The sequence below is a fragment of the Schistocerca americana genome, chromosome 2 (assembly GCF_021461395.2).
Source record: "Schistocerca americana isolate TAMUIC-IGC-003095 chromosome 2, iqSchAmer2.1, whole genome shotgun sequence".
Taxonomy (NCBI): Eukaryota; Metazoa; Arthropoda; class Insecta; order Orthoptera; family Acrididae; genus Schistocerca; species Schistocerca americana.
The window spans coordinates 899,089,741-899,103,935 of record NC_060120.1 but is presented as its reverse complement, the minus strand read 5'-3'; positions in this window follow the sequence as shown (position 1 = coordinate 899,103,935).

The following is a 14,195-nucleotide window of genomic DNA, read 5'->3' as shown; positions in this document are numbered from 1 at the left end:
ATAATAATAAAGACAATAATTTTATGTTACTCTTCCCAGTGTGGCAATTTAGTAACTGTGTATAATGTAACACAATTACTTCTTCCTTCATTCGCTCTGAAATGTTACTCGAATATGTCCGTCTATTAACTGTATGAAATACACATAATAATACTTTTCACGTGGCATGCCTTGTCTAAGTGTCATTCTTCCTCGAGACGGCCGGCAGAAGGTTTATAATCAGTGTTTTTGAATTTCGTCTTTAAAATTAATTGCGACAGCCAGATCATTTATGTAATGACTTCCACTCCTGAAGATATTCAACGAACGAAACAAGTGGTAACACGAGAAATGTGTAATAATACAGCTGAGGTTATTTTAGTAATCATTAACATTACCGTCAGTATGGGATTCAAGCACAGCATATATTTTATGATCTAGGGATAACCAAATCCGGCTGAACCCGATAATTTAGTTTGAAATTAGTATGATCCTGTCGGACAATAAATTATTTCCAAAACAATCACTGTAGCCTCCAGATCGACTAAAATATCATTTTCTAAAAGGTAAGAGAAAAGGGAAGACTAAGAAACAATTTGTTTAATCTGCTCGTTAAATGAAAGAGAAGAGGATGACACATATGTAAGGTTTTTATCTAAAGTGAAGCGATGGGTACTTCTGTACATGTGTCTCTTTTTAGGCTCCAGTGCCTCAATCTGTAAAAAGGATACCATTATAAGATTGCTTTGTTGTCTGTCTGTCTGTCCCACTGTTAACAAACCTTTTCTCAGGAACGGGTATACGTATCAAGTTCAAATCTATGTCACACATTAAGGACTATGGCCCTTGGAGGTGTAAAAATTTCAAGCTTCTACGTCACTTCAGTCAAAAGATACGGCCATTTATGTCACATTTGATACTCGAAAACTCACTCATCAAAACCTATAGGGTGCTTCCTGTAGATGTAGAATCATAAAATTTGGCAATAAGCAAGGCTTCACAGTAAAAGTAAAGAAAAAAATCCGAAAACTTGTAATTATAAAACACGAAGAAATATTTTTTTGTGATTTTTTATACGTCTGTTTGTTTGTCTGTCTGTTAAAACCCTCTTCCTGTGGAACCTTTCGGCGTATCACGTTCAAATTTATCAAATGGTTCAAATCGCTCTGAGCACTATGCAACTTAACTTCTGAGGTCATCAGTCGCCTAGAACTTAGAACTAATTAAACCTAACTAACCTAAGGACATCACACACGTCCATGCCCGAGGCAGGATTCGAACCTGCGACCGTAGCGGTCGCTCGGTTCCAGACTGTAGCGCCTAGAACCGCACGGCCACCACGGCCGGCTTCAAATTTATGTCGCATACTCAGGTCTATGGTCCCTTTGCGGAGTTAGAATTGTAAGTTTCTAAGTTAGTGCAAACAAAAGATGTGGTCATTTATGTCACATATTTTGATACTCGTAAACTCTCTCATCAAAAGCTATAGAGTGTTTCCCGTTGAGACAGAATCATGAAATTTGGCAAGAATCAAGGTTTCACACTACCAGTGATGTAAAAAATCTGCAACTTATTAAACTGTAATTATATCACATAAAAATACCTTCTGCCATTTGCATATACATTGCATTCACCATCCATCAAATGATAAAAGACGAATATTACTGCATGCAAACATAAAATGTAAGTGGTAGTCATGTTTTAGTAAGTAAATAAATGTTTTATTAAATATTCTATCTCTACGTATATAAACTGAGGTCCCCTACTCGGATCTTTTTGTATTCCGGGCACTACAGTAGAAATTTTACAGTAGAAATTTTTAGAAATACTGCTCCTGGGATTCCCAAGACCAGTATCTTGCCGGTATCGATATCGATAACAGGCAAAGATAGTTGAGATTCTCGATTCTCAGGATGGATGAACTACATGTATTTGCAGAAACCTATTTATTTCTGCGGAACCCTCAGTGCGCGACTCATGTTTGCACTGACCAGTTTTTTTTTATGAAAGACCAGAGTTATATTTCAGGAGAAGATGAAGCTCCAATAACTTTTAAGATTCTTCCCGCTACGGAAGACTGAGCTAAGAAACAAACATGTCGATTAACCTCCGAGGACCCTGAAATTTTAACTCGGCAGCTCGTATACTGTACACAAATTAACAGCGCCGCTGGGAAACGCTGTTGACTCCTCAATTGCCTCTACTAGACAGCGAAACAGGGCTACTGTAAACACACTAACTGATCCCGTCTCATCGCCCAGGGAGGTCGGTAAGTAGTCTATAGTGAAGTGGTTAGACGCTCCGCGTAACTCGGTTCTGGGCTGAGTATTAAGTTACGATGTCATTCCTTTATTGTAGTATAGTTCAAACGTCCAATATCCAGGCCGTAGGCGCACATGTTGTGATGCCGGTTGCGTTTGTGTGGGGCTTTTGTCTTACAGTCTGTACCGTTGCCGGTTTGCCCGTGCGCCGTCGGAAACTCGTCTCCGGTCTCGAGACAAACGCAGGTGATTTCGAGGTCACGGACAGGAAGTGAGGTCGATGTCCTCCCGCTCCTCTCCACATACAAAAACTCCTGCAGTAAAGGTTCATCTACATCTGCCGGCCGCGGTGGTCTAGCGGTTCTAGGCGCTCAGTCCGGAACCGCGCGACTGCTACGGTAGCAGGTTCGAATCCTGCCTCGGGCATGGATGTGTGTGATGTCCTTTGGTTAGTTAGGTTTAAGTAGTTCTAAGTTCTAGGGGACTGATGACCACAGATGTTAAGTCCCATAGTGCTCAGAGCATTTGAACCATACATCTACATCTACGTGATTACCCTGCTATTCACAATAAAGTTCAATGAACCACCTTCAAGCTGTCTGTCCACCGTTCCACTCCCGAACTGCGCTCGGGAAAAAGAAGCACTTAAATTTTTCTGTGCGAGCCCTGAGTTCTCTTATTTTATCGTGAACATCATTTCTCCCTATGTAGGTGGGTGCCAACAGAATGTTTTTGCAATCGGAGGAGAAAACTGGTGATCGAAATTTCATGAGAAGATCCCGTCGCAAAGAAGAACGCCTTGGTTCTAATGATTGCAGCTCCAATTCACGTACCATGTCTGTGACACTATCTCCTCTATTTCGCGATAATAAAAAACGAGCTGCCCTTCTTTGTACTTTTTCGATGTCTTCCGTCAGTCCCACCTGATGCGGATCCCACACCGCGCAGCAGTACTCCAGACCAGGGCGGACAAGCGTGGTGTAAGCAGTCTCTTTAGTAGACATGTTGCACCTTCTGCTAATGAATCTCAGTCTTTGGTTCGCTCTACCCACAATATTATCTATGTGATCGTTCCAATTTAGGTTATTTGTAATTGTAATCCCTAAGTATTTAGTTGAATTTACAGCCTTAAGATTCATGCGACTTATCGAGTAATCGAAATTTAGTGAATTTCTTTTAGTATTGATGTGAATAACTTCACACTTTTCTTTATTCAGGGTCAATTGTCACTTTTCGCACCATACAGATATCTTATCTAAATCTTTTGCAATCCGTTTTGGTCATCTGATGATTTTGCAAGACAGTAAATGACAGCATCATCTGCAAACAATCTAAGACGGCTACTGAGATTGTCTATGTAGTTAATATAGGTCAGGGCCTATAACACTTCCTTGGGGAACGCCGGATATTATTTCTGTTTTACTCGATGACTTTCCCTCTATTACTAAGAACTGTGACTAGGAAATCACGAATCCAGTCGCACAACTGACGCGATATTCCATAGGCACGCAGTTTGATTAGAAGAGGCCTTGTGTGCAACGGTGTCGAAAGCCTTCTGGAAATCTACGAGTAAAAATATGGAATCAATTTGACACCTCTGTCGATAGCACTCATTACTTCATGAGTATAAAGAGCTAGTTGTGTTTCGCAAGAACGATATTTTCTGAATCCGTGTTGACTATGTGTCAATAAATCGTTTTCTTCGAAGTACGTCATAATGTTCGAATACAGATTCCTTGTAAAAATCGACTGCTAAAGGAACGTGCGCGTGACAAGCCAACCTCGTCACGACAGAGTCGGTGATGCCAAGCTCTACACAGCAACTGCGTCCATACTCTGCAAGCCAATGAAGTGCACGGCAGAGGGTACGTTGCACTGTACAAGTTATTAGCGTTTCTTCCCGTTCCATTCGTGTATGCAGCACAGGAAGAGTGAATGTTTAAATGCCTCTCTGTGGGCTATATATACAGGGTTAGCTGCCCCTACCGATCTCGCAATGTTCGTCTGTTCTACACAAACCGTGCACAAGACTTTTATATTCTTTCGCTCGTTAGGCGCAAACTATTAGTCCTATAGTCCTCTAGCAAAAACGTGTCAGTACAAAATTTAACTGCATTAAATATCCTGTCCATTTTTCTGTAGGGCTGATAGTTTGCGCATAGGGAGCGAGAGAATAAGAAAATCTCGTACGGGTTGCATAAAACGACATAGGTAGGGGCAGTTCAGTCATCGTGTATTTGACCTGGTCCTCATGTCACCTGATAGAGCGAAATATAGGGGGTTGCAGTATATTCCTAAATTCATCATGTAAACCTTGTTCTAGAACCATTGTAAACAGGTTTTCTCGGAATGGCTTGCGTCTATCTTTAAGTGTCTGCCAGGTCAGTTCCTTCATCATCTTCGTGGCACTCTCCCATGATTCGAACAGTCATGTTACCATTCGTGCCGCCCTTCCATGTATATGTACAAACCTCCCTGCTAGCCCTGTATGGTACAGGGCCCACGCATTTGAGCGATATTAGAGGATGGATCATACGAGTATTTTGTAAGCAGTCTCTTTTGTAGACTGATAGCATCTACTTAGTATTCTACCAATGAACCGAAATCTGCCAAGTGCTTTGCCTAAGACTGAGCCTATGTGATCGTTCCATTTTATAGCCCTACAAATTGGTACACCATCGTGTTTATGTGAGCTGACCGGTTCCAGCTGTGACTCGTTGATATTGAAGTTATTGGATACTGCGTTTTATCGTTTGTGAAGTGAACTGTTTTATATTTCTTAACATTTAAAACAAGGTGCCATTCTTTGCACCACTTTGAAATATTATCAGGATCAGACTGAATGGTAGTCCAGATTTCTTCAGACAGTGCCTCATTACACAATCATCTGCGAGAGGCCTGAGGATACTATTAATACACTCCTGGAAATTGAAATAAGAACACCGTGAATTCATTGTCCCAGGAAGGGGAAACTTTATTGACACATTCCTGGGGTCAGATACATCACATGATCACACTGACAGAACCACAGGCACATAGACACAGGCAACAGAGCATGCACAATGTCGGCACTAGTACAGTGTATATCCACCTTTCGCAGCAATGCAGGCTGCTATTCTCCCATGGAGACGATCGTAGAGATGCTGGATGTAGTCCTGTGGAACGGCTTGCCATGCCATTTCCACCTGGCGCCTCAGTTGGACCAGCGTTCGTGCTGGACGTGCAGACCGCGTGAGACGCCACTTCATCCAGTCCCAAACATGCTCAATGGGGGACAGATCCGGAGATCTTGCTGGCCAGGGTAGTTGACTTACACCTTCTAGAGCACGTTGGGTGGCACGGGATACATGCGGACGTGCATTGTCCTGTTGGAACAGCAAGTTCCCTTGCCGGTCTAGGAATGGTAGAACGATGGGTTCGATGACGGTTTGGATGTACCGTGCACTATTCAGTGTCCCCTCGACGATCACCAGTGGTGTACGGCCAGTGTAGAAGATCGCTCCCCACACCATGATGCCGGGTGTTGGCCCTGTGTGCCTCGGTCGTATGCAGTCCTGATTGTGGCGCTCACCTGCACGGCGCCAAACACGCATACGACCATCATTGGCACCAAGGCAGAAGCGACTCTCATCGCTGAAGACGACACGTCTCCATTCGTCCCTCCATTCACGCCTGTCGCGATACCACTAGAGGCGGGCTGCACGATGTTGGGGCGTGAGCGGAAGACGGCCTAACGGTGTGCGGGACCGTAGCCCAGCTTCATGGAGACGGTTGCGAATGGTCCTCGCCGATACCCCAGGAGCAACAGTGTCCCTAATTTGCTGGGAAGTGGCGGTGCGGTCACCTACGGCACTGCGTAGGTTCCTACGGTCTTGGCGTGCATCTGTGCGTCGCTGCGGTCCGGTCCCAGGTCGACGGGCACGTGCACCTTCCGCCGACCACTGGCGACAACATCGATGTACTGTGGAGACCTCACGCCCCACGTGTTGAGCAATTCGGCGGTACGTCCACCCGGCCTCCCGCATGCCCACTATACGCCCTCGCTCAAAGTCCGTCAACTGCACATACGGTTCACGTCCACGCTGTCACGGCATGCTACCAGTGTTAAAGACTGCGATGGAGCTCCGTATGCCACGGCAAACTGGCTGACACTGACAGCGGCGGTGCACAAATGCTGCGCAGCTAGCGCCATTCGACGGCCAACACCGCGGTTCCTGGTGTGTCCGCTGTGCCGTGCGTGTGATCATTGCTTGTACAGCCCTCTCGCAGTGTCCGGAGCAAGTATGGTGGAATTGACACACCGGTGTCAATGTGTTCTTTTTTCCATTTCCAGGAGTGTATTTTCTGACGACTCTCCATCCAAGATGACATGCTGCGTCATGGTTACGAAGAGATCCTCGATCCAGTCACAAATCTCCCTTGATACTTCATAGTGGTAGTGTAATTGATGGCGGCATGTATCCAATGATTGTTGATTTTATTTGGTCTGCAGAAGTAGCATGTTAGTCATCATCGCTATTTATCAATATATTTTCTCCAGTTGTTGGTATGAATCCAATGGTAGCTATATTTTCGTGGCTGCAAATAGTCACATAATGCCCTCTTCCCCTTCTTATCGTATTTGCCATCTATGGACCACTCCGTTTCAATTTTACCTGTCATTTTCCTTGCACCTGGGGTTCAACTCCAGCCCAGTATTCCCTCTTTGTTTCTAGTTCTCTTCAGTCCACGTTTCGTCAGTTTTTAGTTTTGTCATTTTTTGGATACCTGGGTACTCTTGATGTTTCTTCTAGACCGGAAAGCGTTTATGGATATATGGACATCCTGCTGTGCAATCCGCAATCCCCACTTCTGGCAAGTCTTCATGTCTCTTTCTATCCTTCTTCTTTTGTGCGAGAGATTAGGTTAATAACTGATTTCTTAACCTTTTAGGACCCACACTAGTAGTGCGACCATAGAAAACAACCTCCCTCTTACGAATGATGTCTGTAATCTTTTCTACATAGTCCACCTATCAGCTTGAAAAGCCACTCTGCCAAAACACTGAGATGAATTATTTATGGAAGAATGAAAAAACTCGTAGAATCACTTCGGGGAAGATCAGTTTGTCTTCCGGAGGAAAGTAGAAACCCTAAAGGCAGCACTGACCCTACGACTTACCTTAGAAGATAGGTTTCGGATAGGCAGACATACGTGTATAGTAGAAGCAGATTTAGAGAAAGCTTTTAAGAGTGTAGACAGGAATAAACTCTTTGAAAGTCTGAGAGTAGCAGATATGGAATACAGGAAGCGAAAGGTTATTTACAACTTATACAGAAAACTGACTATAGTTGTAAGAGTCGACGGACATAAAGGGGAGGAAGTGGTCGAGAAGGGAGTGAGATAGGGTTGTAGCCTACTCCGAGGTTATTCTGTCTGTAGATTGAGCAAGCAGTAAAGGAAACCAAATAAGAATTTGGAATAGGTATTAAAGGTCAGGGAGAAGAAATAAAAACTGAAGACAATGTAATTCTGTCAGAGACTGGAGCAGTTGAACGGGAGATATAAATTGAATGTCGCCAATGCAAAACAATGTTAATGGAATGCAGCCGAATTAAATCAGCTAATGCGGTGGGAATTAGGTTAGGGAGCAAACTAGCTGATGATGACTGAGGTGGAGTGGAAATAAACTGGTGACTGGCTGTAGTACGAAAAGCATTTCCGAAAAAAGGAAGTTGTTAACATCTACCATAAATTTAAGTGTTGGAAAAGATTTCTGCTGGAGATCGAACGGAAATGTGGATCCGCACTGAAGGCTGTGGATTCAGTGTCCTTATAGGTGAATTCATATACAGGCATTGAATGATACTGATTTCTCCATGTAGACACTTCTGGTTAGCCGATATACTGCTTAATTTTCCTGATCCGTGGTTTTAAGGCTTCTTTGTCATATGAGTTTGACTCTGTCCATCATCGCACGTATTTAAACATATCCGTCTGCTTGATTTCCTTTCTACCTCTAATACTCTGGGTGGTGAATTGGTATTGTAATGAATTCCGTCTTCTCGGAAAAGATAAGGAGTGCCGCGTTTGTTAGTTGCGTCCTCAGTTCGTGCATTTGTCCTGCAGCTGTGCCTATCCAGCCAGGAAAATTGCGAGGTCATCTGTAAAGGCCGGGCTATCAACTGTAAATTTCATTTTTCTGTAGCCAAGCCAGCCTCAGTGTTAAACACTTTCGTCACTCATTATTTTTCGTCACTTGCAGATTCACCTGATTTCTGAGCTGATTTCAAAAGCAACTGGAATTTCCGTCGGAACCATTATATGAACACTTTGTTGTCCGTCTGTTTGCCCATCTGTCTGTCTCACTGTTAAAACCCCTTTCCCTCAGGAGTAGTTTGACGTATGGAGTTAAAATTTATGTCACTTGGTAAGGTCTATTGCCCCTTGGCGGTGCAAAAATTCAAAACTCCTGAGACAACGCAACCAAGAGATGAGGCCATTTTTGTCACATATTTTGATACTCAGGAACTCACTCATCAAAACCTATACGATACTTCCCGTTGGTCTACAATCGTGAAATTTGGCAAGAGGCAAAGTTTCATTGCACAATTAAAATAAAATAATCCGAAATTGTTAATTTGTAATCAAATCACACGAAAAAATACATCTTTTGTCATTTGTTATCTGATTTCAAACTTGAAATTAAAACATTCTCGAAAGTCTTGGAATACCTGAGACTAATGTCTTGAGTGTATCGGTGTAGATAACAGGCAAAAATCGTCGAGATCCTCGATCCACGGAATAGATGAACTGTCTACGTACATAATTAACTCGTGTATTTCATATAATTAACTCTGTAAGGAACCTTGAGTGCGGGAGTCCAACTCACACCTGGCCATTTTTTTTTTTTTTTTTTTTTTGCTCATGCGTGTTTTGTATGTAAGTTTGACGTCTAAGTCACATAAAATTATTAAATCAAATGTGTTATTGCTTATATCGATATACAACTACATGTTCCTGACTTCTGTCCCTCATCTGCTGACCTCTTAAATCTGGCAAAAACACATTTACATACTATAAAATAAAAGCCACTGTAAGAATCTATTGTAGCAGTCTATTTGCTGTTTCTCGCGTCTGTGCTTGTTTAGCGGCAGCTGGGTAGGTTCATCATATTCACAGATTATGTGGAAGCAGAGCGTGGTATTCTGTAGAATGGAATACGCAAAGAATCTCACAGTAGAACTGATCAGTGCATATCAGAGACAAAATACGCTAGAGTCGTTCCCAGTGAAATCAACACAGAAAGCTGCAATACCCAACACGACCACCTCCAACATTTGTCAGATTTGCTATGTTAATTGCACGTGATAAAAGAATGAAAAATATCAAATTACAGAACTAAAGCACAAGAACAGCAAAAGTAACGGCCGCCCGAAATTCTGAAAATGGGTGGAAAATACACAAATAGTGCAGACAACAACGACTCCAATTTCTGTCCTAATAGAGACACAACTGTGGAACAGCCAATTTTGGAAATATCTAGAAACAAGCTTTCAAATTATATCCAGCATGGTACATTCTAAATATGCACCAATTATGGTCAGTGACCGTGACCTTAGAAATCTAATACCTGAAAACATGCCACCTTCAATATTGATGAAAGAAATTTATTTGCTTTTTCATGTTAAACTATACAATGCACTAAGAATCAATTTGGAGCATCTGGACTAAGAGATATAAATTAATATATACAGCTATGTGATGCAATAAAGCTATACAAATTGTATGCAGACAGCAACAAAATGACAAAGTACTGAAAAGATATTAACTGGTAAACGGTGGTGTGATAGCAGTGCAAAGAAAGGTAGCAATATGAACAGGCCAAAAGCAAGTATTTTTATTTTGAACAGTCACAAGTAAGCTGACAATCTGAAGATGCTAATAGCAAGTATTCTTATTCTTAACGATCATAGTTAAACGTTCAGTGTGAACAGGTCAATAGCAAGCAAGCATTCTTATGCACATCAGGAACGTGATGTAGCCACTCAAATGTTATTAAGTTCTGTTACCTGACAGTAACTGACAAGATAGGAAATCTCGTGTGTTAAGTGATGGCTACCAAAGCTTAGATGGTAGTGTAGATGCTTCATGTGCAGAGGAATCTGTGGCAGAAGTACACGAAGAAGGAGTTCGATAGCATCATGTATTGCTATAATCCCTTAAGGTAAGACAAACACAACAAAGTCTACATAAAGTGAAAATGTGGATGGTTGACATCATCAGTCGCTTAACGAAATGCCGCAGAATATGAGATAGAGGGAGGAAAAGCTAAGAAACAAGGGCCTGCGGCTGAACTAACTACAATGAAACAACAAGGTATCACAAATGTGCGTAACTTCTCACACGATTCAGATATATCTGTAGCGCCAAATACTGCTTTAGTTGCATTGCAATAACAATCTGGTTTCTCTTGATGAGTCCTCCATGAGAAAGAAGAGACCGAGAAAAAAATATACGCGCATAAAGAATTCGAGAAGGTGCCGGAGGTATTTCAAAGCAAATATGTACACAGTGTGCGACAAAATACCATGATGAAACAAACGTGAAGTCTGAAATTATAATGCAACTGAAAGGGAAATTCATTACTAGTACAAAAAGGAGCGAGAAAATCTAAATATTGACACTTCTTCCGAAACGGGGAACATTCTAAAGACTGAAAATAGTTTACATCGTTTCTACGTATAAAATATTAGTTCCGTGACGTTAAAGAGTAAGGCATGAGTGAACTAACTAGATATCCGCTCACTTCTACCTCCTACGTCAAAGATCTTTCCATTCAGGTGTCCGCTTTAGATTATTTGTATTTTATTTTGAGCTGGATCAGCAAGAAACTTACATCTTTGCTGCGACATCGCATTCAGCTGCTATGGAAAAGGGGACGCGAATATCGCTACTGAAAGGACGGACCCGTCAGTCGATCCTGTTTTGTGATAATTTCATCATAAGCTCAATAAAAGAGGTGTTCTTTTGTTTGTAATTACGCTGTTATAGTTTTTATAACAGTCTTTCAACATCTGAATTATTAGTGTTTTAACAGCGTCAGTTTTACGTGGATAGGAGCAGCCGTTATCGCCCTTATGTGACCGAAACAAGTGATTATGTGATACGGAATACAAGAGTAGATTACAGTACTGCAACATCGAAACTAGGATTTACATGCAGATCAAATTCAAGGATGTAGGAAGATCTGGAATAACAGTTTTCTTTTAAAATTCTCTGCGACTCGCGTAATGGTCTACTTTAAACATAGTGTTTATAATGCTACCTTTTCTCTGTGGTCTTCCAGTGTTATTCTGGAGGAGTTTGAATCAAATTTCCATGCAGCCACCTTCCTTTGGATATTCCGAGGTTTCCAAAAATTAGTTAAAGTGAACGCCGAAAGGCTCTCTTTTACTACGTGACAGTCGATTCCTTTCACATAGTTTTCCGCCTAAGCTTGTGGTCCCTCTCAGTCGAGCTGTAATGATGCCAGACACTTACGTTCTGTCTTCTTTCGTTTGTATATGAAGTTACACCCTGCATATAATAACAGAAGGTTAAGCAGTAGTCCATTTATAGAAAACCAGTCATCAGTTTCAAAGAAATTTAAGTCTGTTTTCCTTCCGTAGGTGCATCTCTGGTGAGCTGCCGTAACTTGCTTTGATCAGTAGCAAAGAAGATTATTTAAAATTTGTGATTATAATTTGGTATCTGATTTATATGCAACAGAAACAATAGCTGATGCAATATGAGTTATTTGTATTTGATGTTTGCTTGCTGTATGCCATTTTCGTGTTCTCCGTTCGTGATTTCCAATAACTGACTTGTTGCTGATTTTTGCTGCAAAACAACAGCTCTTTCTTTAGCCATAGTCTGTTCGATTTATTTGCCTATCTAGTATAAAGATAAATATGATTGTCAGCTGGAATACAATAAATTCCGGTCAAGAAGTCATAATCAGCTTCACAAGTGATTTTGCCAGAGATTCAGTCTGCAAATTACAGCTCCATGGTCATACGTAGGGTGAAGGAGACACGCATTTGGTGAACACCTGCGGTGCCTAAACTAAAATAAAGTCCATTTTTTCATTAATTATATCACACAAGATAAAGAAAATTATTGCAAAAGTCTTCTTTCACTTTTCCAGCATAAATAATAACGATTGGAAACGAACTGAACTTGTACTGGCATCTTCAGTTTCAACACCCATTTAGCCGAACATAAAAGAAACTGTCGCTTAGGACACATCGAAAAATCGGCCGTAGCTGAGCATGTTTTTCGAGATGGGAACAACGAAATTAAATTTAATGAGACAAGCGTTTTAGTATGAACATCCCGTTATCATGCGCGCACGTATAGAGAAGCAATAGAGATTCACAAACACCATAATAATTTTAATAGAAAAGAGGAAGTTTTAAAGTTGGACAAAATATGGATGTTGACGTTGTGCCAGCAGAATGACAATCAATTACTCTTAATAGAGAATGATGACCTTCCAAAGATAAGCATACCGTCGGCATCACGCGACGAATGGTGGTGCCCTCTATGCGCTCTATAAATGCGAGAGTACCTGGAGCTTCAGTGGCAGTAGCTGGACGACCTCAGAAGATGTCTCCCACAGATGGAGACGAAACGTTAGGTGGAAATTTTATGCATCGACCACGGCCTCTCAGCCCGGAAGTTTCAACTGAAGACAACACCGGCCGTGAAAGCCTACGTAGTATGATTCTACTGGCATGTTTGTGAACTAAAATAGAATGAAATTTGCTAGTACAATGCAACTGGAATCACAAGACTATGCTATCTTCAGGAGCGCCCCATGGAAGTGTAGTAGAACCTCTCGTGTTTTATTATACTTGAACGACCGGACGTATAGAGTGAGCAGGAATAGTCAACTGTTTGCAGATGACGCTATATCGTACGGGAAAGTGTCATCGTTGAGTGACTATAGGAGGATACAAGATGACTTAGCCAGAATTTCTATTTGGTGTAATGAATGGCAGCTCGCTATAAAAATGCAAGTTAACGCCTACGAGTAGGAAAACTAATCCTCTAATATTCGAATACAGTATTAGAGGCGTGAAGCTTGACACAGTCACACCGGGTAAATATCTAGACGTAACGTGGCAAAGCGGCATGAAATGTAACTAGTACGTAAGGACGATAGTAGGGACGGCGCATGGTCGACTTCTGTCTATTGGGAGAATTCTAGAAAGTGTAGCTCATCCACAAAGGAGACAGTGTACAGAACAGTAGTGCGACTCATGCTTAAGTATGCTCGAGTGTTAGGCAACCCTACCAGGACATAGAAAAAATTCAGAGATGTACTGCTAGATTTGTTAGCGGTAGGTTTATGTCAGCACGCGAGTGTTACGGAAATACACCGTGAACTCAAATGGGAATTCCCGGACGAAAGACGATGTTCTTTCATCGAAATACTGTAGAGACTATTCAGAGAAACAGCATTTGCTGCTGACTGCAGAAAGATTCTACTGCTGTCAACGTATAGTTCGCCTAAGACCTCGGAGACAAGGTAAGGGAATCTAGCGTTCATACAGAGCCATATGAACGGTCGTTTCTCCCTCGCTCCATTTGCTAATGAAATAAGAAAGGGAGTGAGTAATAGTAGTACACGGTACCCCCGTCATGTGCCGTTCGTAGCTTGCGAAGAGGTAGTTGTAGATGAAATAATAAATAATTTATTTGTGAAATATTTACGATTTTTATATTTACTAGCACGAGAGACATACATCTTAACTTGTTAAAAGTAAAACAAAATGTAGGCCTTCCATACTTATTATCAAAATGTACACTGAAGCCCAATGAAATTGGCATAGGCATGTGTATCCAAATACAGAGGTATGTAAATAGGCAGAATACGTCGCTGCGGTCGGCAACGGCTATATAAGACAAAAAGTGTCGGGAGCAGTTCTC